We start from the raw sequence: 27377 nt of genomic DNA, 5'->3' as shown, positions 1-27377 counted from the left end.
GCCTGAGCACCTGTCCAAAGTAAGCCACTCAAATTCTTAGATGATAATCTGTGGTCCAGAGGGCTTGGGCTGGCAAATTTGGGGAAGCAGATGCTAGGTTTTTCATCTTAGGTTGTACTATTATAGAAGTTCAGGGGAAACCTTCCTACCCTGCATGGCCCTGTGTTATTTGAAACATCCGTGCTGTCATTTTCAGCCTTACAGAGAGACAGAGATCACCGCAAAACAGTAAACTGGAGAGCTGTACCACGGTGATATTGTATACACTTTATTGGTTTATTTTTCAGCAGCCGAGCTCAGGGTTTGTGAGACTTAAATTCTGATTTCTTTCCTTTATTTGTGGGTATGTATAATACATATTCAATGAGATAGTTAAGGTTTATTGTGCCAACCTGGCCAATAAACAGATGTGGGGTTAATTGAAAGATGGGGAGATAAATGGCTTGTTGAGCCTCCCCTTTCTAGTTCTCGGGTCTCTTGTTCTCTGGTGGTCAGACCAGAGTGCAGGTGCCTTACTCAGTTTCCTGCTTCAGCTGGCAAGGCTCACTTCCTGCAAGACATCCCTGAGGAGAAGCCATATGGACCTACCCTGATGCAGCCCCAGGTTCTAGAAAAGCTGCTTGGAGACCCCTGCCAGCACTGAGATGTTTACACACTCACTGATTCAGCTCTTTCTGTAGTCATTGTGTGTATGTTGTGAGATTGAAGAGGGCTTTGTTGATCAGTATTGAACATATGGGCAAAGGTTGGACTCATGGGCTTGGGCACCACTGGGTCGGGATGCTTTCTTAATGTACACCTACCCTTTATATAAAACTCTCTCTTAAACAAATGAATTTTTGTGGACTTGTTTCATCTACCCAGACTAACACACTTAAGTTGCTCACTGCCACGGAGTCATTTCTGATTCATAGCGACCCTATAGGACAGGGTAGAACTGCCCCTGTTGGTTTCTGAGACTGTAACTCCTTATGGGAGTAGAACGCCTCAACTTTCTCCTGTAAAGTAACTGGTGGTTTTAAACTGCTGACTTTATGGTTTGAAGTCCAACTCTTAACTCGGTAGGCACCATAATACACAATAAGTAACCATCCTAATGGAATGAAACTAACAGAAACTTATGGTAACTATATTGGTACCCAGAAAAATAAAACACTAGTCAAAAATCATAACTAGAATATAAGAGGATCAGGAAATAGTTACAGAAGACTCCTCTATGGCCTAAAATATACTGTATATACTTTAGTATATCAGCCAAGGCACCAAATTTTACCACAAAAACTGCTTTAAAAATGTGCTGAAAAACTCGGTTTACACAGAAGTGTACACAGTATGCTGTTTTTGTTATTGTTGTCAGGTGCACTGGGTCAGCTCCGGGGCACAAGGAGTTTAGGCACAACAGAAACACTACCTGGTCCTGCACCACCCTCACCGCTGGTGTGAAGTTTGAGCTCATGGCTGTAGTCGCTGTGTAACCCATCACCTTGAGGATCTTCCTCTTTTTGCTGACCTCTGCTTTACCAAGCATAAAGCCCCTTTCCAGGAACCGGTCTATCCTGTTACCCATTGGATGGCTAACTGCAAGGTCAGCAGTTTGAAACCACCAGCCACTCAAAGGGAGAAAGATGAGACTTTCTACTCCAATAAAATTTACAGTCTCGAAAACCCACAGGGCAGTCCTATCAACTGGGAGACAGCGACTTTCATTTTGGTTTGGTTTTGGGGTTTCTTTATATTTCTTGACAACGTGTCTGAACGTAAACCTCCCAAAAAACAAACCCACTGCTATCAAGTAAATTCCAACTCCTAACAACCTTGCAGGGTAAAATAAAACAGCCCCATAAGGTTTCTGAGGTGGTGAATCTTTCCAGGATGCAGGGTTTCAACAGCTGGCTACCTCAATGCACCTCCAAGAGGCAATCCAAATGCCATTTGACTTAATTTCCATAGAATTTTCAGTCGCTAATTTAATTTTTTAATAGAAAGTTTGAATGGAATCAATTACATGAAGGGCCAAATGGAAAACTGATTTGCTCTCTATACCTTCACCCACAATTCAACAAAGTGTTTTCTTTTGTTTTGCTTTAATTGAATGGGATTCCCAGAAGAACACACATACACACACACACACACACACACATAGTTACCCTTGAGGCACATTTTTCTAACCAAGCTGCCTTCATGTGTTTGCTTTTATCTTTTAGCACCTTCACACATTAGTGAGTGTAAGCCTACCACATACAGACAGGAAGGGTGGGCGGAAATAGTTCGGCACTGTGAAAACCAAAACCCCGTGCCGCAAAAGAAAACCAGAGGTTTTAATGTCGCGCCTCCCAACCTGTACAACTCTTGCCTAGTCTTCAATAAAGTTTATTTTCCATCTGGGAATCTCTGAGTGGTACACAGGTTTGACACACTTGGCTTTTGACGAAACGTTGATGGTTCTAATATCCCCAGAGTTGATACAGAAGAAAAGCAGCCATTGAAAACCCTATGGAACTCAATTTGACTCTGGCACATTTGGGGTCCCCATACATTGGGGTTGACATCCGATTTGATATCTTTCACCTGCATTACTGAGTTCAGGATGTTAGCACGTACTTGTGCTTTGCCCCTACTCTGGAGACGGTGGTGGTGCGCGTGGGCATTTGAGGGAAGGGCGCAGGGGAGCAGCAGGGGCAGCAGAATGGAGAGAAGCGGGAGACACGCAGTGGGCAGTGTGGGGACTGCCGCTCTGGAATCCGCAACGAGTCACGAGCCATGGCGTTTATATGCGATCACATCACCAAGGGTTGGCAGAGCCACCTGCAAGCACGTGATTGAATTCCTAATGGAAACCCGGGCAAGGTTTGCTTGTGAGTAATTTGTTGCATATTAGTCACATTTGGACTTTATTCTCTGAGGAAATCACACATCGGCCTGATATATGTCAGTGGAGAGGGGAACTGACAGCTACTTCTGACTCTGCATTCCCAAGCCTGAAACGGTTTGTCAGACAGGCAGGGGAGAGACACAACCTCTGTCTTCAGTTCACGTTAAGTAACAATGACCTGGGGGTGAAGGGAGGTGTCTACCGTCTCTGCACTTGCACTAGAGATGCATTAGGAAGGAGGGATATTTGGTCCCTGTCCTCTAAGAGCACAGGATGAAATGAGAAAGAGAAATGCTTGCTCGTGAATACACTTAGAGAGAAAAATCACAGTTGGATACAATTACGACAGAGCATCACGGATGATTCAAACACTTTGTTCTGGAAGTGACTAACACTCTTTGTGGAAAGTATCAATGAAGAAAGTCAGGGACAGACAGACAGACAGAGAGAGAGAGGAAAGCAGAGTAAAAACACTCCTTTCAAAAGTCATCTAAGAGCAAGCAGTTCAAAGAGAATTTAGCATTGACAAAGGGGGAAGGAGAAGTCATTCCTAACAGAAGGGAAGGAAGGAGGGGTGATAGTTAATGAGGGAGAAATCCATAAATAGTTAGTCTCAGAAACCCACAGGGACCGATCTACCTGTCCTAGAAGATTGCACTGAGTCTGCGTCGACTCAATTGCAGTGAGTTTGTTTGAAGAGTTTAGTGGTGGTGAGCCATTTGATGGTCACCCCAAGGTTCAGCAGTTCAGCCCCACCAGCTAGTCTACTGGAGCTCATGTGGAGGTCTGTTTCTTTCATGGCTGATAGCCTCCCAAACCGGAAGGGAGCAGCTCTGCGCTGTCCTGCGGGTCAGTGTGCTCACAGTGAGTCAGTGTTGACAGGACAGCAGGTAGTTTCAGCTGGTTAATCATGAAAGGGTTGTTGATTTGGGAAACCTGAAACTTTCAGTGGAGTCGGATGTGGGTCTGAGTAAAGAGAGAGGGAGGAGGGGGGTTCTGCTATATTTTTTAATGTGCGAGGAACACTGATTTGGGACTTCTTATTAAGAGAGGCCAGTGTTTCAGTGGAGAAGGACATCATGCTTGGTAAAGTGGAGGGGCATGAAAAGGAGGAAGGCCCTGTGACATGGATGGACACAGTGGCTTCAACAATGGGCTTAAACTTAAGAACAATGGTGAGGATACTGTAGCACTGGGTCCTGCTTAGGTCTGCTGTGCCTAAGGCCACCATGAGTCGGAACAAAGCCGATGGCCTCTAACACCAACCACCCAAACAATGCCGTGGCTCCTGTGAGGGCCATCACGACCCTATTCTGACCCTTTCCTCCCTGGTTTGCTTTAGTTCCTGCCACTGAGGAACCATTTCACTGTAGAGGGAAGATCATTTATGCTAAAGGGGGTGCTTTCCCCTTGAAGAGGATTTGTTTTGACACATCAGTCTTATCCCAAACACCCTACGATTCAAACAGAGCAGGAATTGTAATGAATAATTTTATGAATGAGGGAATGGAGCCATAAAGGACATCAAAATAAAGACCCCCAGAGAAAATGATAAAAAGATGGTGGGATTTAACGCCTGAACAAACGCACAAACGCACACCATGCACCAAGACTTGGATGATTTATACATAAAGCCCATTAGGTACAAATTGTGGCTTTCAAGGCCAAGAAGCAGAACAATGGGGAAGAACCTATCACAATGAGGAAACAATGGTCACAAAGGCACACAGCAAGTCCACTGTGAATCTAGAGAAGGAAAAGTCCAGGGCTGAAGGAGGACCATGGGTGGGAGACTGGGTGGTTGAGTGGCCAAACTTCCAGTTAACATCCAAATGCATAAATAGTGCACCACTAAGAGAGGTGGCAGGCAGCCTCAACTCCTAGATCAGAACAGTGAACTTGAGCTCACCAGTGATTGTGTAGCAAGTACAGAACTGGACAGCATTTCATTCTGAGGTTTGAGTTTTCTCTGTGAGTCACACCCACTTGACAGGAGCTCACTGTAACAAATCTATTTTCTGTCTTCTGGTAAACAAATGTGCCTTCTACAAAGCCTGCTTCTCTTCTTTTGCACCTATCTAATAGAACTCTGGCATGCACACCAGCACATCCAATAGATATGAGGCTCCTGGAAGAACATTTTCATGTGTGCTTCCCTCCTCCTCAGCAGAACAATGCCACTTTCAGCATTGGGAAAGGCAGGATGGACAGTGGGCATGGTCACTGGGTTTGGAATTCTCCCTTAAAGGAAAATCTTCTGCCTCTCACTTACATTTTTGTTAGTGTCTCTGTGTCTTCAGCTAATTGTAGGCTCTAGATGCCTCACAGGAGTGCTGGAATAAAGAGTGTATTTTCTTGAGGTTTGCTTAGAATTCTCAGAGAAAGCCATTGTGTCACCTAAGAGGATCATTCAATCAAAGCACTCAACCCAACATCTCCACATGCCGTGGAGGTTGGAGCCTTTGTGGGGATTCTAAATAAAGTAAAGACATCCCTCCAAAATGCCAGAAGGCTTTTAAAGAGCAGATCGTGGCAATGGGAGTTTTGCCCTTGCTTTCAAAATAAGTCTTGAAATGACAGCAACTCCTAAAATCTCATGAGGTCAACTCTTAGATATTTTGTTCCCTAACAGAAAAACAAAACAAAACAGAGTGAAAGAACACTTTTTTTCTACTCTGATTCTACTGATGGATTGAATATGTTTAAATATGCATCTCTGGCGGAGCCCTGATGGCACCATGGAGTTCATACTTGGCTACCATGAGCTCTGCAGGAGAAAGAGGGAGCCGTCCATCCTTAAACCTCTACAGTCTCTGAACCCTAGAGGGCAATTTTGCTCTTACCTTCAGAGTCACTCAGAGTCAGAATCAACTTGTTGGTAGTAGGTGAAAGGAAAGGATTGAAACATCTACATAAAAAATAAGCTATGATAACCATGACTAGATTAATCTGAGTCATGAAAGTAAAAGTCTCTGCTTGTGCATAAGGATACACTAATGGGATTCCACTCTGGAAATGGAGAAGGGGTGAGAGTTTCAGAGCATCTGTTGGACCGTCGGCATTGACGTTATAGAGTTGAACGTCCGCAGCTCTTGCAGACAGGGAGATCTGAGGCTGAGCATGGACAGCTGTGAGAGAACAGGGGCAATGTTTCCTCTCTCTCAGGCTAGATTTATGCTTTATAAAATGGGGGAAATCACTATACTAGCTGTGAGAAGACCTCTTCATGCTCTCAACATGCTACTTCTGAATGTTCTCTGGAGAGTTTATGTCACACACACAAAATTTTGGAATACTACTACTACTCACTGGTGTATGGTTAGGTCTCATACACCCAAAAGGAATTCTAAAGGAATGGCTGATGGCATTGTTTGGTTCAAGGACCAAGAATGAAAGAATGCTGTCCTCATTAAGCCTGTAAGGCAAAGGGAAAGATGTGTAAAACCAGAGAAGCACTATAGCATAAACACCTGGGGTCGCCATGAGCAGCGATCAACACAACTACAGCTACAGATAGCAACATATGATTAACTATGATTTGTAAGAATGTGCACTCGGACCACCTGGGGGACTGTGGTAAATGAAGCATACTCATTCATCCAGACAGGCAAGTGAATGGTCCAGAACAAAGGAGCCTGGATGACTTGCTCTGCAAGTTACTTCTAACCCAAACTATGCTACTGTGGACTTCTCACTCCAAACACACACACACACACACACACACACACACACACACACACACACACACATACACACACACCACAGAGCACCTTGAACAGAAGGAGCCCTGTAGGGATGACAGAAAGTGCTCTGTCCTCTAGAGATATCAAGCCAAAGACATGTCCTGATGGCCTGGAGAGTTGGATGAAAGGATTTCAAAGACTCAAGTCCAACCTGCTCTTGTGCATGACCCTAACACTCTGACCCTACAAAAAAGACAGATGAGGAAATTATCCAGTATTGTGAAAATGTTCTTTCTAAACATTCCCCTCCTGCACATGTGGACCAGGATGTTAGGCAGGCTTGACTAGAGAAAAAAAAAAACCCAGTGACACTCATATATGTGTAAGAAACAGCTTTATATCAAGGAGTAATTGTATATCAAAAAAACATCCCATCCCAGTCCACACCTCTGATACAAGTCCATAAGCCCCTTTTCTATGCATAATGCAAGAATACCACAGGCCGGTAGGTGCAAAGTCTTGTGGATCCAATGGCTCTGGAAGCATCACAGGACTCTGGCAGCAACAAGGGTCCATCAGCAGGAAGGTGAAGGCAGAGAGAGCGGGGGAGTTTCCCAGGGCACTCTATGAGACGGTCACACCCACAAGAAAACACCATCAGGCTGGGACCTGACTAACAGGTTGAATGCCACCCCTACACTTTCATACGTCTTCAAGTTGATGTGAAATTATGTAACTACTACAGTCACTAAGTGTTTGGAACTTGAGAAGTAGAGCTTTCCTTTTGTTTGGCCACCTTGAAGAATATGGAGGATAAATTCAAAGATTCAAGATTAATCATCCACTTGGTTTTCTCTGCCAACAGCCATAAACAGTGTAAACTGAAATGAACTAGTGAAAAACAAGAATTTCTTCTGAGTTCACACCCTTATATTGGTCTGAGTTTGTATTATCTATACAGTTAGTTAAACAAACACGCATACAGGTAAGTTTAATTATTGTACCAAAAAAGCACACATTTAAGAATGAAATAGACTGGGGAGAAAGACCTTGTGATAGGTAGGTTTATTGTACCAACCTGACCAATAGGATCATGTGGGATTAATCAGGTCACAGTTTCATTGGAGGGTAAAGAGATAAATGGCTTGTCAAGGCCTGAAACTCTCTCTTGATCTTTAGTTATTGGAGCAGTGGGCGGCTGCCTGAGTTCTATGCCTCAACTTGTGAGCTGTACTACCTGTGGGCTAGCCAACCCATGGAACGTTGCTAGAGATTGAGGTCCCTTAGAGAGTTGCTTTGCCATGCTGCTGGTGTACACATTGCTTGAGCTTGAAGCTTGCAAATCCTGTAGTCTTGCTTTGCTTGAGTTTGATATCCCATCCAGGCCCACTTCAATAATCTCCTGAACTGCTGACTGTTGGTGACCTACTCTGCTGTTTGCTGCTTGTGGCTGGACTGCCTGCATTGCCTTAGGGAAGACTCAGCTGTCTGCTTCCTTGACCTTGGATCCAGAAACCCTTGTGAGTTGAAGGAATTCCAGTATATTAACTGTTCCATGGAAGTGAATTGAACTGAGCCCTCTGTACTGCTGTATAGACTAATTAGCTATTATATTCATTCATGTTGTGTGTGTGTGTATAATCGTAAGTGTCCTGGTTTTGTTTCTGTAGATAACCCTGTCTAATACATACCTGATAATCTATTTCTAAAAGTATGGACAGTGAGAAGCATCTGGATGTTTGCATTGCATTGTCTGATATAGTGACAGAGGAGCCTCTCGGGTTGGAAGGGACTCATATACAACTGGGGAAGGGCTACCTCCTCAAAGTAGATTCCATCTTAATGACGTGGGTGAAGTAAAGCTTCCAGGATCTCCATTTGTAGATGTGGCATTGCTAGGTTCCTGGATTGGGGTACCTCAGTTCCTGTTTCGTAGCACTGAAAGAATTCATGCAGCCGAAGCACATTTGTAATCCAAGTGACTTTAATGAGGAAAAGGGAAGCTTCAGGTTTTACAGTCTCAGAAAGCACAGACTGTTTCTAGAAGGTGTACGAGTCCATGGCTGAAAGTGAAAAACCAGGTGGAAAGAATACAGGAACAGGAACATAAAACCATGCTTGCAGAACTAGGAGATCACAGAGAGGCCTTAGTGGGGGTTCCACTTGTAAGAGATTCCCACCCTCTACCTGCCAAGCATTCCTGAAAGGAGAGTAAAAGAGAGCTTGGCCTTCCTTCATCTTCCTTTTATCTCCTCTAGCTGGGAAGGTGTGGTTGAAGATACTGGCCAATCCTGCTGGCTGAGTTTAGGCCCACCTGTGTGATGTCATGTGACTGGGTCTGAGCACGCTCAGTTCTGGGTTTTCCCATAGGTGTCTAATGGGTGCCTGATTTCTTTCCAACCCCAGTATTGTGGGATGGACAGCTAATCTTCCTTTAGGGCAGGCATTTGGGAAGACAGCCCTTGTCCCTAATGTTACAACCTGTCCGCATGGCTCAGTGAAAGGAAACAAAAGCAAACCTCTGCTATTATTTAGAACACTGTGTCCAGAGTACACATCTAAGGAAATTGGAGTTTACAGAAAATTAAATGGAACCCCTGAAACTCAAAATCATAGGAATTAGTGAGTTGAGATAGACTGGTATTGGCCATTTAGAATAAGACAATAATAAGGTTGACTGTACCAGGAATGACAAATTAGTGAGGAATAGCGCCACTTCAATCATCAAATAAAACATCGCAAGAAGTCTCCCAAAATACAATGCTGTCAGCGACAGGATAACACATCTATGCCTATAAGGAAGATCTGTTAATATGACGATTATGCAAAGATGAGGAACTTCCAGAAATCCACATAGAACTCAGAAGAGGCAGTGAAGCAAACATTTTTTATCATTGCTATCAAATGGATCTTGACTGAGAGTAGAACATATAAGAAAGACATTAACCTGTACTTTACTGACAATGAAAAGACATTAGACTGTGTGGAGCTGAACACATTTTGAAAATATTTTGAAGAATACAGAACACCGAATTGTGCTCATGTGAAAATTGTACACGGAACAAAAGGCAAACTGTTCCACTGGAACAGGGCCTGCGAGGAGTGTGGCAGGGCATATTCTTTGTCCAGACTGATCCAATGTGCGAGCTCAGTAAATCACCCAAGAAGCTGGACAATGTGAAGCAGAGGCAAGCATCGAAATGGGAGCAAGACTTACCAACATCCTGGTATGTGTAGATGAAACAACTAAGCTTGCTGAAAGTGAAGACAACTAAAAATGAAGACAACTGAGAGCACTTCATAAGTATAAATAATTATATTGGCATTTGATTCTCATATCACACAATCCAATGGCTTAAATATATCAAATAGAGGTAAGCAATCATCACCATAATTAATTTTACAATATTTTCTTCATTCTTATAATTATTAGCTTCCCAATTTCCCCCCAACCTCTCTTGCCATAATCCTAAGAAACTGTTATCCATCCTGGATTTTACATAAAGAAAAAAAAACATTCAGAAAATAAAAACAAAAAACAACAATAACAAAATAAGATAAAACTCCAACTGAAAAGAAAAGAAAGACTATCCAAATACTTAATTTTTAAATAATTTACAACAGCTGTGTATGATACAAATTCCCACTAAATTAGGAACAATGAAGAATTTCCTTAACATGATTAAAGAGATACATACAAAAAGTCAGCTAGCATAATGTTTAATGGTGAGAAAGTAGACACTTTCTTCCTATGACAGGGAACAGGACAAGAATATGCCCTAAGACCACCTTTGTAACCATCAGCCCAGAAGTTCTAGTTCATACACACTTCTATAAAAGGACAAATAAGATATCCAGATTAGGAAGGAGGCTATAAAGCTGTCATTGTTGATATATGTTATTAGCTATGGAAAAACCCAAAAAAATCATCATCAACAGCTATAATAAACACTATTTCAAATAAAGATATATATATCAAACCCACAGGGTTCAAGGTTAATATATACAGCATAGATTGCAGTCCTGTCTATACATACATGAGCAATACATAATTGGAGGGTGTAAAATTAAAACAAATGATCATACAAAAACCAATAACCCTCAAAAGGAAGAAGAAAAAAAATACCATACATATGGGAAGTTTAGACACAGATCCACCAGGACACCTCAAAGCCAGATCCCTCTGGCTGAAGATGAGAGAGTCTCCCCCTTCTGACTTGGCAAGGGTTGGCTGAATACCTAATGGACTAGAGGCAGTGTGGCAAGGTTTTAAAGGCTACAGCACACACAATGATGGGAACTTCTCTTTAATAGGAAGAAGAGTCTTAACAGAGAATCTCAAAGCTCAGGGACTCTCCTACTCAGGGCTGCATTGAGAGCACAGGGTGGAGGGTTCTGGGTGGGGCTTGGAACCCACCGTGTGGGCTGAGGAAAGAAGTGGAGCTGGAATAAATCAACTCATGTTCATATCTCTGGCCAACGGTGGCTCGGCGACTTTCATATCCCACGATCCCAGTGATGCTTGCTTTCCTTACATCTTACAAATGGGCTCAAATTTAAATGATCACATCACTTAAGTGCAATTCAGAATCACATCAATATCTCATTTTAGTGTGGGGACTTGCTCATTTTCCACTGAGTTATTCACCAAATAAAACTCCACATTTTTTTCTTTGCATGTTCATCTTCATTTCTCAAGAGACATCAAATTACCACAGAAAATAAATCAGGGTTGTTTTTAATATACTCTAGTCCCAATTCAGATCTCATGCCTCAATTTTAGATGGGTACTATCGTAGAGGGTCAGTGTGGCCGGATAAGATCAATAGACAATCAGTTTACTCTGCTGGAGTGTGTGTCCAAGAACAATTTTTGTGATCTTTTGCTCGCCTTCTGGAATGATTTTTCCTAAATGCTCATTTGAATCTTTTCTATTACACTGCAGTGACATTCTCCAGTGCCATTGTTTTATTTGCATATTTTTGAAAACTCTAATTATAGATCATTTTCTTCAAACTGTTCATCTCAAAACCAAAAATTGTATCCCAATCAAAACAGGACTTAATGTTTTGAAATTACTTTTCATCAGAGGGACATGTTGTTCTTGTTAAGTAACTGTCATTATTTTTTCTTATCATTAATACCAGCCTGACTGAGTGTTCATTTATTTTCAGTTTCAAGAGCACTAGAATGATGTAGACAAGTCTGTGGGCTTAGGTCATTTGCATGAGTGAATTAAGTTTGTTCTTTATTATAACATCTTGGTACAGGCCACTGAGTGGGACCCCTCGATGCATTCTTGTTTTTATTTGAGTCCTTACTACGTGGGAGGCTAAAGAAATTGTCTGACATTTCTAGAACTTTTGTAGTCCGCTGAGCTAACTGTACCCCGAGGAAGTTAGAGAAGGAACATTTCCTCTTTGGCCCTCAATGCCAAAGTAAGCTGAGGATGTATTGGATCTGAAACCCGATGCATTTTAATGGTTCAGATAAAGAATTGGGTGACCGCTAAAGAGATATGTATCTTTATAACCAGCCTGTTTGGGCAATTTAATAAGAAGCGTTTTTTCAGAGTGTTGAAATAATTTGATTTTATAATATATTTTCAACCCCAAGCGGCATTTGCTTCATTATTATTATTATTAGTATTATTATTTTATTAGGGACTCATACACCTCCCATCACAATCCATACATATATCAACTGTGTAAAGCACATTTGTACATTCGTTGCCCTCATCATTCTCAAAACATTTGCTCTCCACCCAAGCCCCTGACATCAGGTCCTCATTTTTCCCCTCCCTCCTCCCTACCCCCTCCCTCATGAACCCCTGATAATTTATAAATTATTATTTTGTCATATCTTGCTCTGTCCCATGTCTCCCTTGCCCCACTTTACTGTTGCATGTCCCCCAGGGAGGAGGTCACATGCAGATCCTGGAAATAGGTTCCCCCTTTCCAACCCACCCTCCCCATTCCCTCCCTGTATTGCCACTCACACCACTGGTCCTGAAGGGATCATCCGCCCTGGCTTCCCTGTGTTTCCAGTTCCCATCTGTACCAGTGTACCTCCTCTGGTCTAGTCAGACTTGCAAGGTAGGATTCGGATCATGAGAGTGGGGGCGGGGGGAGGAAGCATTTAGGAACTAGAGGAAAGTTATATTTTTGATCTTTGCTATGTCGCACCCTGACTGAGACCCTTCTGTAAGGGGATGTTGATTGGCCTATAAATGGGCTTTGGGTCTCCACTCTGCACCTTCCCGCTCATTCACTAGGGTAAGATTTTTGTTCTGATAATGCTGATATCTGATCCCTTGATACCTTGTGATCGCACTGGCTGGTATGCTTCTTTCATGTGGGCTTTGTTGCTTCTGAGCTAGATGGCCGCTTTTTTACCTTCAAGCCTTTGAGACCCCAGACGCTATAGCTTTTAAGAGCCGGGCACCATCAGCTTTCTTCACCACATTCGCTTATGCACCCATTTGTCTTCAGCGATCATATCTGGGGGTGAGCACAAAATGATACGATTTCTTCATTCTTTGATGCCTGATAAGTGATCCCTTCAGCACCTCATAGTCACACAGGCTGGTGTGCTTCTTCTATGTGGACTTTATTGCTTCTGAGCCAGATGGCTGCGTGTTTACCTTCAAGCCTTTAAGACCCCAGACACTATCTCTTTTGATAGCCGGGCACCATCAGCTTTCTTCACCAGATTTAGTTGTTCACTCACTTTGTCTTCAGCGGTTGTGTTGGGAAGGTGAGCATCACAGAATGCCAATTTAATAGAAGAAAGTATTCTTGCATTGAGGGAGTAGATGTGCTTCAATAAGGATTTGATGTTCATAGCCGGGAAATATAAACCTTGATATTGAACTCATCCTAACTCACGTGACAGAGTGGAGCTGCCTCATTCGATTTTCTACATAATTACAACTTCTCTGGCTGTTGTTTTTCAATCCTGATTATGAAAACTGATTGTCAGTTCTTTCTCCTACATAATTGATGGGGAGGGAGGAGGTTTCAAAAAAACAATTTTTAATTAGCAACCTAGCGCTTAACCATTGCACCACTAGAGAATAAAAAATTCCAGAGTCTGATGCATAGCAACTCTATAGAAAGCTCAGACATCTCCAGAGGGTTTCCAAGCTTACAACCTTTGAGGATGCAGACTGTCTTACCTTTCTTCCACAGAGAGGCTGGTGAGTTCAAACTACCTATCTATTCATTTAGCCAAGCAATGTTAACCATTCCAACATCAGGGCTCCTTCCTAGACCACTAGTCCTAGACCAGGGACCTCCCATTATCTATTAATTTACATTCCCAGACTTTGTTCCTTTGATATACATTTAAGTTACTTAGTTCCATGCAGTTTTGTTCGTGTTGAACCTCGAGAAGGAATCAGACAAGGACTGTAGTGCTTTAGGAAAAGCCATACGCATGATCCAGTAGTAATGCTTCAGGTGAGTCATGAGAGACAGGTGCTCCTCTGGCTACAATTCAGAAAACTGAGGCTACCCACAGAACAAACCAAGAAACCAAGTATCATCGTGAACGACTCATGGAAACCCCATGTGTGAGGGAGAAGGTTTGACCCCACAGGGTCTGCTTAGGGAGCCTTATAAGATCCTTATAGACCCTTGCAAGTTCCTTTAATATTTTTTTCTCATAGACTTCACAGATCATGCATTTTAATTGTTTGGTCATATTTAGTAGAGTTATACAAACATCACCACAATCAATTTCAAAACATTTTTTTCATACTCGTTTTTAGCTGCCCATTTGCTCCAACCTTCCCTCTTCCCTGGCATACCGTTAGGTAATTATTAATCCAGTCACTGTCTCTATAAGTTTAGCTATCTTGGATTTCATACACAGAAAATCAAACAAAACAAAAAGTGGAAAAAATTTTTAAATGACCAAACTAAACAGAAAACTCACAACTGAGAAGAAAGCAGAAAATATTACAATTGGAAACAACTTTAAAATGGGTCAACAGGGAGATCACGTGATATGGCGATCCATTATTAAGTTAGCTGTGCCTGCCATAATTGACTTTACAATGCTCTCTGTCTCCTAGCAAGGCTATCCACAGCCCTGGATCCGGTTCAGAGGGGATGCGCTGGAGGCTTAATCTATGTGGGACCCTGGAAATGGATTTTGGACTTCCATTTTCATCTACAGTCTTCTGCAAACAAGATCTTCACAATTTAAGCTCTGATATTGTTTCCTCCTTCAGATTTTCATGCTATTATTTATAAGTGGTTACATTCCACAGACACACGGGCTGGTATGCTTCTTCCAAGTGAATGCAGCTGATGCCTCATTTACACAGCAAGTAGTTTAGAGACCGACTTTGAAACGGCACTTGCTAGTCTTTCTGATAGCTGAGCACTGTCTGGTCTCTTCACCATATTTTTCTAGAGCACCCATATATTCAGTGATTTCTTCAAGAGAGTGAATATAGATTAAAGACATGTTATAAAAACTAATTGTTCTTAGATTGGGGTTAGAATTAAGTACAAGCTTCAAATCCATTCATGTATCTGTGGTTTATATATGTCTCTGGTTCCCTTTAGAGACATTATCATCATTTTATGGTGGGGAACAGGACCAATCATGTGCCTGTGGTGGACAGTGATTCAATTGATAGTGCCATTCATTTATCTAATGCTACAGAATTTAAAACACTGCTGAGGAAACAAGTGATATAAGAGTAGGGCAGCTTTTCAGCAATCCATGCGTTGTTGACTTGTTCAGATTAAACTCTTAAATGACTGCACACTATTTACACAAAAAAATGGGGTTTGGTGATAGGGCAAAACCTTCAGTAACACTCATTCACAAATGCCCGACCGTGCCTATTAGACTAATACAGAAGGAAAGCATGGAAGTAACACAGATAAGGTAGATTGCTGGGTCGATCTTTTGTAGAGCTAAGACTGTAGATACAAGACCCACACCTGAGAATGCTTATAAAAGACGTGTGCCTTGAGTAGATATGCCTAATATTGTATCTGTAAGATGTAAACTTAGGATATCCTGGAGACAATAGCAACATTTATACCATACGTCACTATCCGCAAGGAGTCACACCGGAATGAATTGATTGGAATCCCTGGGAAAGACTAAAGGTGAGCAGCGCCACTATGACTTTAAAAACTTGTTCTTAAGCCATATCGTCTTTGTTTTCATTTATCAAAAAGCTGCCTTTTTGAAAATTGCTACTAATAGTCCTGAAAGTTACTTTGGAATGAGGACATTTTGTTTGGCTTTCTCACCGGTGGAAGGACCGGTATGAGTAACATACTTAAATTGGCTTCAGCTCAAACCCACACCAATCTTAGGAAGTTTGTATTTGGAAAGTGATAGGTAGAATTGTACATGTGGTTCTGACGGCGGCTAAGGGAACATAGATGTTCTTGCAACAAAATAAAACAAGGAGGTTTGCTTTAATTCTTTTATAAAAACAACTGCTTGAAAGCCAGTAACTGCTAATAGGAAGTTCCTTCTCCCAGTATCAGAAATGTGGTGTCAGTAAAATGATAAAGATTGTGATCATGAGGAAGTGGGTGATGAGAAATCATATTCTATATAATTTGTTTCCATTTTCAACTACTAGTTATTTGATCACCTAATGGCTTAAGACAATAAACAATGTGTACTCAGTAGACAGAACATATATAGATTAATCCGAATTAGTTTTTTCTGACCCTTGGTTTATCTCTCTCTCTATCTCTGGTTCAAACAAATGAATCATAATTACCTGGTCAGTGAAGCCAATCATGGGTTGTAGTAACAATTTATAACAAAACATTTCTTCTTCAACCACTAGTTGTAGCTGGCATTGCTAGGGACCATCAAGTCAGTTCTGACTTGTGCAGAGCCCACGTAGCACAGAACAAAACCCTGCTCAGTTCTGCATCAGCCTATGGCCACTGTGTCCAGCCATCTCCTGCAAGGACTTCCTCTCTCTCTATTTATTTAGTTTTTGCTGATCCTCTACCCCAGCAAACACACTGTCTTTCTCCAGGGATTGGTCCCTTCTGACAACATGTCCAACGTACATGAGAAAAAGTCATGCCATTCTTACTTCCAAAGAGCATTCTGGCTGTACTTCTTCCAAGACAGAGTTGTTCTGTTTTTGTTTTTAACCATCCATCCATGATAAAGTCAATATTATTCATTGACAACAAAAAGGCATTAATTTTTCTACTATCTTCCTTATTTTTTCTAGGTTATACACGCACATAAAAATAATCTCACAGCCATCCAATTGATTCCTTTATGGAGTTTCTGAGATTCTAAATATTTATCAGACCAGACTGCTTCAACTTCCTCCCAGTGGAGCACCTGGTGGATTTGAACCTTCAGCCCATCATAAGGAGATTGGAGAAATACACCAGTTTGGGTCAAGAGCATCTTAGAATTCCGATTGAGTTGCAGCCTGAGTATATTCACTGTTATGTCAACTGATATAAATGTGATTATTGCTACAGATAGCTAGAAGGTGTGCTTGAAATATAAACATGTTCTAAGGATATTTTATGAATGTATTTTTATTGGGATTATATAGATACTTGTGCCTTGGCATTCCTAATCCTGCACATCCAGGTACTATTGTTAGGAATCAAACCTATACCAACCTATAACAACAGCCTTCAGATTAGATCCAACTCACAGTGACACTCTGGGACAGGCTAAAACCGCTCCACACAATTTCTCAGACTGAAGATATTTGTGGAAATGTTCTCCAGGTCCTTCTGACCACTAACAGCATGCCACTCCATCCTTACTATCTGCCTGGCCATACACCTTTGGATGAGCGCGCGAAAGGCAAGTGCTAACGCTTGCTTGAGCAGGGAAGAGACCGAGGGGCTGTGTAGCTGAGGAGAAAGGGCGGGAAGGAGGGTTTCTGAGAACATAGCAGAAAAGAGGCTGCTCTGATTGGAAGAACGGTATCCTGAGAATTTCTGATCCTGAATTGTTGCTTCTACATTCCTTAATAAACTCCAGAATTGTGAGCATGGTCTATGAGTTCGGGGGGTGGGGGTGGGTGGGGCATTGTAATGAATCACCAAACCCATCAGAGCAGTGGAGAGGGCCTTGGAGGGATGGTTAGTGTCTCAAATGGTAAGGCAGGTTGGAGATGGAGGCCTGACTAACCTCTGCCTCCTAGGAATTGGCCCTGGGTCCATGTTAGGTATGAGCCTCCTTTTCCTTTGTGAACTCAAAGGTAGGGAGCCACCCCACCGCCACTTTTGTACAAGCTCTGCTTAGAAGACCTGATAACAATGTGTCTGATGGGACATAGGCAACAAGGACTGTGTTAGCCAATGAGGCCAGGAGTACTCACAGCGTCCAATACATAGGGATCTACAGGCTATGCTAAGAAGTGGAGTCATTGGCCTGAAGAGCAGTGGACAGTCCTTGAAGTCCTTGAAAAGTTTGAAGGAGACCCATGTTACCATGATGTTTGTATGCTTAGAGGAATACTCTGAAACCATTGTCGAGACGGGATCAGAGTAATGTAAGGACGGATCCTGGGGCGTGGTTAGGACACAACTGACAATAGTTCAGGAAAGAGAAATGACAGAATATAATTGTCAGCATGAGGAGGACCATGGATCATGATTTCTCTGGACTTGAAAGAGGAAGTATTTTTGTCCCTCCTCCCTCCCACATTTCTTTCCTCGCTCTTTCTGAAGAGACATCTCTTATGAACTATTCCCCACTCACTCCCTTTCTACTCTCAACACCATACATAGCTCTTCTTGTAACATCATTTGGCTGGCCATCCAAATGAGATAAAGGTGAATGATTCTCTCAAGTTGAACCTGAAAGATGATATATATATATATATTTGAAGTTGTGAATCGGAGCATGAAGTTCCTCTCTCCTATAAAATAAGCTTGTTTCACGTCCTTGTTGAGAACAATAAGAAAGTCACAATCTTTCGTCTTGAAATGCACACTAGTTAGCAAAGGACCAACAAATAGCAGAGTGGGTACCTGCATGGTGGCTCAAAGGCCAAAGCGAAGGCTGTGGCCTCCCCTCTGGTCCTGTCCTTCCCACATGTTCACTGCCAACCCTGAGATCAATTCAGAATGTGGCTGAAACTGAAGTTCTTTGGACTGTACACCCATTTAATTTTCAATATTCTTTTTTTTTCCTAAAGAAGCCTTTCACATTTTATAAATATGAATGGATTCGGTATTTTTGAAATATTGAAAATGGCATTTCCTTCTCATGAATATATTTCCCTGGTACTTCAGTTGTCACAGTAAAGATTGGCTGTTAGTTCTGTTTTGAGAAGAAAAATAGAAATTGTTCACACAGATGCCGGTCTGTTCAAATAAGCTTAGCATCATGTTGGATCGCTACAGTCAACGGTTCTCTCACTGTGCTGGGTTTCTACATGTTGTTTTTCATTTTGTACTATCTTTGGGTTGTTTGAAATTTTTGACTTTGATATTAAAATATGTGCCAGTATATAAAATGTATAATCAGTAATAATAGCTCCAAAAACATTTTTATCCATACATTAGAAATCAAGCTCACAGAAAATAAAATTTGGGATAGCTTGAGTTGTACCATATAAAGGTAAGATACAATTTCCATTCTTCATAAAACAATCCATGTTAAGTCATCCTATCAATCATGTGTGTATATACTTATCTTTGTAACCCTGACCAAAGCCTATCTCCAAAAAAAATGAAATGATTTTAGTTATTTTGTGTCCCAGTTTAATATTCATGGACTCAAACCCTATGAATTTTAATATTGTTTGTTTTCTCTCAGCACGTCTCCACCCACCAATATCAGTGTAATGTGTTCATCATTGCGTACCTTGTAATTACTGAGATCCCAAAGTACAATGATAACATTAACAGGAAGAAAAAGAAAGATTTGGGAATGAATATTTTAGTATTGGTATAGTCATAAGAAGGTGTTTGTGTAATAGCCAAGATAATAATTCATTTTCATTTTTCAAATTTCTGCGAGGCTCAGTATATATTTGTCATAGCAGTGGGGAAATGTTCCAAGTGTGTGTGTGTTTGTGTGTGTGTGTGTGTGTGTGTTTCAAATATAATCTCATCCAACACGGTAATAAGTGGGACAGGTGCCATTGCTTTGGCTTAAGTAAGATAGAATCCTCAAGTATTCTCTTGAGCCTCTTAATTCACCGAGCTTTTGTAAACACTAGTCCCTCAAGGAATTCCCCAACACCACTCCGGGACACCCTGATTAACTAGACCAGTCTCAATAGAGTCAGAAGTGTGTTCTTTCTGTGTGGGCAGTAGAGGTAGCAGTGCCTACCCAAGACACTGCCTTCATAAAAAGACCACATACCTTGCCTACAGATGAGTCTTGGTTCCCCAATCTGCACCCCCCCCCATTCACAATGATATGATTTTTTGTTCTTTGATGCCTGCTATCTGATCCCTTCGGCACTTCATGATCACACAGGCTGGTGTGCTTCTTTTCCATGTGGGCTTTGTTGCTTCTGAGCTAGATGACTACTTGTTTGTCTTCAAGCCTTTTAGACCCCAGATGCTATATCTTCTGATAGCTGGACTCCATCAGCTTTCTTTACCACGTTTGCTTATGCAGCCACTTTGTCTTCAGTGATCTTGTTGGGAAGGTGAGCATCATAGAACGTCAGTTTAATAGAAAAAAGTATTCTTGCGTTGAGGGAGTACTTGTGTGGAGACCCAATGTCTATCTGCTACCTTAATACTAAACCTATAAATATATGCACATAGATCTATTTCCCCATCCTCATAAATATATATACATATGAACATGCGTGTATTTAGACCTCTATAAATGCTCTTTGCCTCCTAGCTCTTTCCTCTATTTCCTTTTACTCTCCTCTTGTCCTACTATCATGCTCAGCCTTCATTTGGGCCTCAATAATTCCTCTCGGTTATATTACTCTTGATCAAGCCCTACCAGGCCTCCCACATCCTCCTCACCACCGATTTTAGATCACTTGTTGATCCCTTGTCCTTGGGTTTGTTCCAACATCACTTCCTTTCCCTCACCTTCCCCTCTCCCATGTGACCCCAGAACCGTCAGTCCTGTTGTTTTCTCCTCCAGATTGTTTATCCAGTCAATTATCTAGCTATACCTGCGTAAATAATAACATGCACAAAAACAAGACACAGCAAAACAAAGCAACAAAAGAAAACAAAACAACAACAAACCAATGGGGGGGAACGCCTGTAAATAGTTCATTGGCCTTTTGGAGTGTTTTCTAGTCAAGTCTGATGGGGTGCCACACCCTGGTCCCAAATATTTTGTGTACTACCTCAGGACTTCCTTGCTCTGCTCCCCTTGCTGTTCTATTGTGCGCCCTTAGTGTTTTGCCTTGTTGTGGTGTGGTCAGATTGGGTGAAATTCCCACACTGTCTCCAGTGTTGTCCCCTGTAGAGCTATGGGTCAGTGAGGGATGTCATATCTCCTAGTGGGTCCAGCCATATGGTCTTCTCAGTGGATTGGCTGCTCTGAGAGGGGATATAGTCCTCAAGGCTTGGTGGGCCAAGATATGCTCCACTCTCTCTTCCTCCCCCTTCATTTGCTCCCGCGTTCTCTGATCAGACATGTTCTCTCCCTGAAATGTAGCTTCAGTGCTGTCCTCTAAAATAAGTTCTTCTGGGGGAAGGGGAACCTGTCCAAGTAGTTGGGAATGGGGCAGGCCCTTCAGACTTCTCTACTGGTTCCCTAATTCATGCCCGTAGGTTGCATTCATACCTTGGAGCATCAGGTTGAATTCTGATCCCTCTCTCCCTGGGGAGATAAAAACAATACCCTCCCTTTGGGTGGGTTAGTGCCCTGTTCCCACTCTATCCATTTCTTTTTTTTCTCTCTCTTTTCCCCCCTCCTTTTTAGTTGGCTACCATATGTATCCCTAGATTTGGACATGCAAATCTAGTTTCCAAATGCCTCCTCCACATTCCCACCACCCCACTATCATGATCCCAATTCTACCTTACAAATATGGCTAGACCAAAGGATGTACACTGGTACAGATAGGAACTGGAAACACAGGGAATCCAGGACAGGACCAGTGGTGAGAGTGGTGATACCTGGAGGGGGCAGGGAGAGTGGGGTAGAACGGGGCAACCAATTACAGGGATCTACATATAACCTCCTCCCTGGGGTATGGACAACAGAAAAGTGGGTAAAGTGAGGCTTCAGACAGTGTAAGATATGACAAAATAATAATAATTCATAAATTATCAAGGGTTCATGAGGGAGGTAGGGGGAAATGAGGAGCTGACACCAAAGGCTCAAGTAGAAAGCAAATGTTTGAGAATGATGACGGCAACAAATGTGCTTGACACAATGGATGCATGTATGGATTGTGATAAGAGTTGTATGAGCCCCCTATAAAATCATAAATAAAGACTGCATACATCTCTAGCCTCAGTACTATGTCAATAGCCGATTTTGATAATGCAGCCGTCTTGGAATTTTCTGAGCTTCTGTCGCAGTGTGTATTTGGTCCTGTGCGCTCCTGTGCTTTGGGTAGCAAATGGTCTCTGACTAGGTAAATGAAGACCCTGCATTTTCGTAAACTAGACTTCTGCTTGTTCACTAGTACTTTGTTAATTCTGGAGTGGTTGTTGCTGGTGTTAGGTGCCAAAACTTCCGAACACAACAGAACACAACACTGTCTGGCCTGAGCCATACTCTCAATATGTTTGCTGTGTTTGCACCCATGTTTACAGTCATTGAGTCAATCCATCGCATTTAGATTCTTCCCTGTTTTTGCTGACCATTTACCAAGCATGATGTCTCTTAGCAGAGACCGGGTTCTCATGATGACGTGCCCCCAAACATGAGACGCCTCTAAGGAGCATTCTGATTATACTTCCTCCACGGTAGATTTGTTTTAAATCCAGGGCTTGCAGAGAATGTTGAAATTTTCTTAGATCAGCAGAAGAATTAAAAAGTGATTACAGTACCCAGTGACAGAGAGCTGTCAGAAATTCAAGCTGGATTCAGAAGACGATGTGGCACACGCAATGTCATTGCCAATGTCAGAGAGATCGTCACTGAGTGAAGAGAACCGAAAGATGGTGACTTGCATTTCATTGACTATACAAAGGCATTCCCCTGTGAGGATCATGGAAACCACAACAAAGAAGAACTATCAATGTCATCGAGAAGAATAGGAATTCCGGAACACTTCAATCTGCTGATGCAGAACCTGTTCACGGGCCAAGAGCAGTCATTTGGATAGAGCAAGGGAACACACATGGTTTAAAATCAGAAAACATATAGGTCATTGAAGTATTTTTTGCAATGCTTACAAAGTCTGTAATTTGAGTAAGCAATTAGAAAAGTTGAACTACATGAAGAAGCACGTAGCATCAGGTTTAAAGAAAGGTTTATTAACAACCGGGACATACAGATGACACAATGTGGCCCGCTAACAGAAAACAAAGAAGACTTTAAGCACTTGCTAATGAAAATCAAAATTTACATCCTTCAGTATGGATTGAAACTCAGCATAAGAAAACAAAAGGCATCACACTGAACCAATAGACAACATAATAAAGTGAAAAATCATTGCAGGCTTTATTTTGTTTGTATCACAATCAATGCTCGTAGTAGGAGTCAAAAAGATCAATTAAAGTCTGGCTCTGAGCAAATCTAGTGTGTGTGCTCTATTTAAAGCAAGGAGGTCACTGAGGAATAAGGTGCACCTGACCCAAGCCAGGGTATTTTCAGGAACCTCATGTGCATGTGACAGTTGATAATTGAATGAAGAATTACTGTGTTTGGATTAAGGTGCTGGTAAAGACTTTTGAAAGAGCCATGGACTGCTGGAAGAATAAGCATGTCTCTTTTGGAAGAAGTACAGTCAGGGTGCCCCATAAAAGGAAAGAGGAAGAGGCTCAGCCGTGCTTGGGCTTTCGACATGTTATCAGGAAAGCCTAGTCCATGGAAAAGGCCATCATGCTTGCTGGAGTATATGGTCACTGGGTAAAGAGGAAGACTCTCAACGGAGATGGACTGACACAAGGGATGTAGCAATGGGCTCAACCACAGCAACAATTGTAAGGATGGCCTAAGACTGGGCAGTGTGTCGTGTTGTTGTACAGTGGAGCCCCGTGAATTGGAACCAACTGGACATATCTAACAACAGACAGACAGACCATAAGGACTATCACATCTTGGTGGGTGACGGTGTCAAAATGGAGTCCCAATTAACCAAGACTCTGTGTGTTCCTTTAGCCCCAAGGGTTTTTTCTTCTTAGAGTGGAAACATTCTATAATAGCAGCCCTTGTGGCACAAGATGGAAACTGATGGCTCCGTGGCTTAAATGCTCAGCTGCCAACCCAATCTTCATGATTAGAACCCACAGCCATGCCACAGGAGAAGAGGCTTGGTGGTTTGCCTCCTTGAAGATGTCAGCGCTGAAAACCCCAGAGGATCATGCTACTCTGTGATGTAGTGTTGCTATGAGTGAGAATTGAGTTCTTTCTGTCCCCCCGCCCCCCGCAAACCTTTAATCCCTCCTGATTTTAACTCAAAACAATTTACTTTTATCTGAACTATTAGAAAATTATTAAACACTAAACAAATAGGATTAGTATTGGAATATTTTTATATAGTTCAATTTAGCCGCCATTTATTTATGGTTTCACAGGTGTGATTTATTTCATAATTACCTCTTTCTCTAATTCAAACTGAGAACTAGAAATGAGCAAACTATTACATAGCATTACCAAAAAAAACCATGTTAGAAGATTAGAAGAGACCAAGATATTCTGAGTCTTGGTCCAAGCTCAGTCTTAATTAAACATGGGACTTGATAAGATCACCAAATGCTCATTTCCCCATCTATGAAATAGGAAGGCTTCACTGGAAAATCTCTAAGGGTTAGACTACAATAAAAACGAAGTGATTCAGAAGCTAGATTGTCAAGTGGCTGGTAGGAGGAATGTCTAAATGGAGCAATAATTCAATCTCCAACCCCCTGCACTGCTTTGTTCTCTCAGCTGCTCACACTTCTCACGAAACACAACACTGGTCCCAGCGCAGTGGGAGTCTCCGGTGCAGTGGGAGGTGGTAGAGAAGGGGAGGAAGGTATAATTTAAATCACAAAAATAAGCAATAAGTTCCATGACTTAGAAATAAACTCTCCTGTTAAGAGCCATGGAAGAAGGACCTCCAGAAAGGTGTAGATGGTAAAATGCGTGACACTCCTGCAATAAAGAAACGGGAATTTGTTAGTCCCAAGTTGCTATGGGCACCAGGATAAATTATAGCTATGGTGGACAGAAAGTACCATTTTCAAATCCAGAATGGCACGTACACCACATGCTAACAGCCACACATGCATACTTAGCACTTTTCTTGATAAACACCTTGAAATATTATGACTTTTAAAATTTTGTTTCAGCAGGTAGGCCTTGTAATTCAACAAATGCCTATTATTCACTAATGAAATTATAGGAATACTGGGTTAGATTATAGATCATAGAAATATCGGTCAAGAATAGATGTTACATCTCAATGTCTGATCCCTGCAGATGGTAAAATAGGACCAAATGACTTCTTTTGCCCTTTATTTCATTAATGTGGTAATGACCTTGATTGACTCCTGTAATAACCACCCACATGAATTCCTAGAATTCATTTGGGTGTGTGCACATGTGCGCTAGTGTGTGTATGTTTATTTCTGAATTTTGCTTGAAAATAGAAGGGGCTTCAAGACCACAATTAAATGAAGTGATTCAGTGTAGAGACACACATCATTATTTTACACCTCACTTATACATGAACTTTTGGAAGTCCCCTCATATATTGTGAGATAAGATTTCATAAAGAAATGGAACTCCTAAGTTTCCATTTTATAATGTCTGGTGCCGTTACTCTGGTGGTTTCATAAAAGGGGTTGAAATATATTTTCATTTTCTGGAAGAGTTTGTGTAAGACTGAATGTACTTCTTCCTAAGTGATTTAAAATACTTATTGCTGGGGGAATCTGGACCTACGAATATTATTATATTTTGTGGGATGGAACCGAAGTTTGCCAAGTAAGATTTACTGTTTCTGGAATAGTGCCAAATGTATACCCAGGACATAGTACGTACGGGCTTGGTTCCATGCCCGTGGAATAAAGTGAATATTGCACTAAAGTACGTGGCATGGATTTTTTGGGGGGTTTCCAGTAGATACAAAGTTATTTTGACACTCAATGAAGTCTATGAAATGTGCACTGGCATGGTTAAAAAAGGCTGACATATTGTGAGAATGACCGACTTTTTATACAGAGACTGTAAATGAGCGTCTGATTTTGGAAAAGAGGTGCCTATAGACCCACTCAATGCCGCATTGCCACAAGCCTACAATTTGTAAACAAACAAAACAAAACCCAAAGCACACTATTGATGAAGCACAATAAAATGAACTGCAGTACAATGAGACGTGCCTGTGTTTACATATTCTGTCCATATTTATGGCACTTTTAGATGGCTGTACATAGGGATTTCTCCATTTATTTAAACTACAAATTTACTGGCATAAAATTAGTCTTCAAATCAGTCTTCAAATATTGAAATACATCTTTATATCTGTATATTTCCAGTCGTTGGAGAAGGAAGGGCCTTCTGCTTGGGGAAGCAAGGGGAGAGCAAAAGAGAGGAAGGACGTCACTGCGATAGATTGACGCTGTGGGTGCGTGGATGGGCTCGGGCAGAGGATGCCCCTGCAGAGCTGTGCAGCGTCTCGCTCTGCTGTGTTTAGGGTCTCTGGGGGTGAGGACTAACAGCAGCCATATCTGTAACAGCAGAAAGGAGGCACACTTTTGAATTTCTGATATCGACACATCCTTTCTCTTGGCCGGCCTTGTCAAGGCCTCATTGTGCTATTCCAGAAGCACATGTTGACTTACTTTGTCGGTGCTTTTTCCATGTTTACTTTCTATTTCATTACTTATGTTATTTTACTGTGTCTTTCGTCTTTCCTCTGAGATTGATTTGCTATTTTTATTAATAAATTGAGACGTAAATTTAGATCAATGATTTGTTTTTGCCTTTCGTTTGTTGTTACCACTATTTAAGACATGTCTTTTAACAAGAACTTTATACTCCATAGGAAGCTCTGGTGGTATTGTGTTGAGATGTAATCAAAAAGGTCAGCCGTTCAAAACCACCAGCTGCTCTATGGAAAAAATGGGCCTTGTTACATATGGAAAGAATTGTAGCCTCAGAAACCGACAGGAGCAATTCTACTCTATCTTATAGTATCACAGAGTTTGAGTTAACTTGATAACAGTGAAATTGGCTTTGTCTTGGTTTTGAGTTCCATCACACAGGTTTCAAAATGCCATACATACACTCCTCGCTTTCTGAAAATCTCATTATCTCATATTTTATATTATTAGACAATTTTGGAAAAATTCATGCTGGGCAGCAGCCAGCCTGAGGTGCCCTCTGCAGGCTGCCCTGAATTACATTCTGTTCACACCATTCTTACAATTTTACAGCCACTGTGTCAGTCCATCTCATCGGGGCTCTTGCTCTATTTCACTGACCCTTTACGTACCAGGTGTGATGCCCTTCTCCAATGACCAGTCCCTCCTCATAGCATTACCAACGTATGTGAGTTGAAGTCTCATCATCCTCCCTGCTAAGAAACTCAATGGCTTTCATTTCCTTAGTCCTCAAAGTGCCATCTCTGAAAAGTGTCATAGGCATTAGATTTGACCAATGAAATATATCTGCTTTTATTATTGTGACCCTAAAGGACAGAGTAGAATGGCCTCTGGGGTTTCTGAGAAAGTATCTTTTTAAAAATTATT

This window comes from Tenrec ecaudatus, chromosome 5 (assembly GCF_050624435.1).
Source record: "Tenrec ecaudatus isolate mTenEca1 chromosome 5, mTenEca1.hap1, whole genome shotgun sequence".
Classification (NCBI taxonomy): domain Eukaryota; kingdom Metazoa; phylum Chordata; class Mammalia; order Afrosoricida; family Tenrecidae; genus Tenrec; species Tenrec ecaudatus.
Note: the sequence above shows the minus strand (reverse complement) of the source record.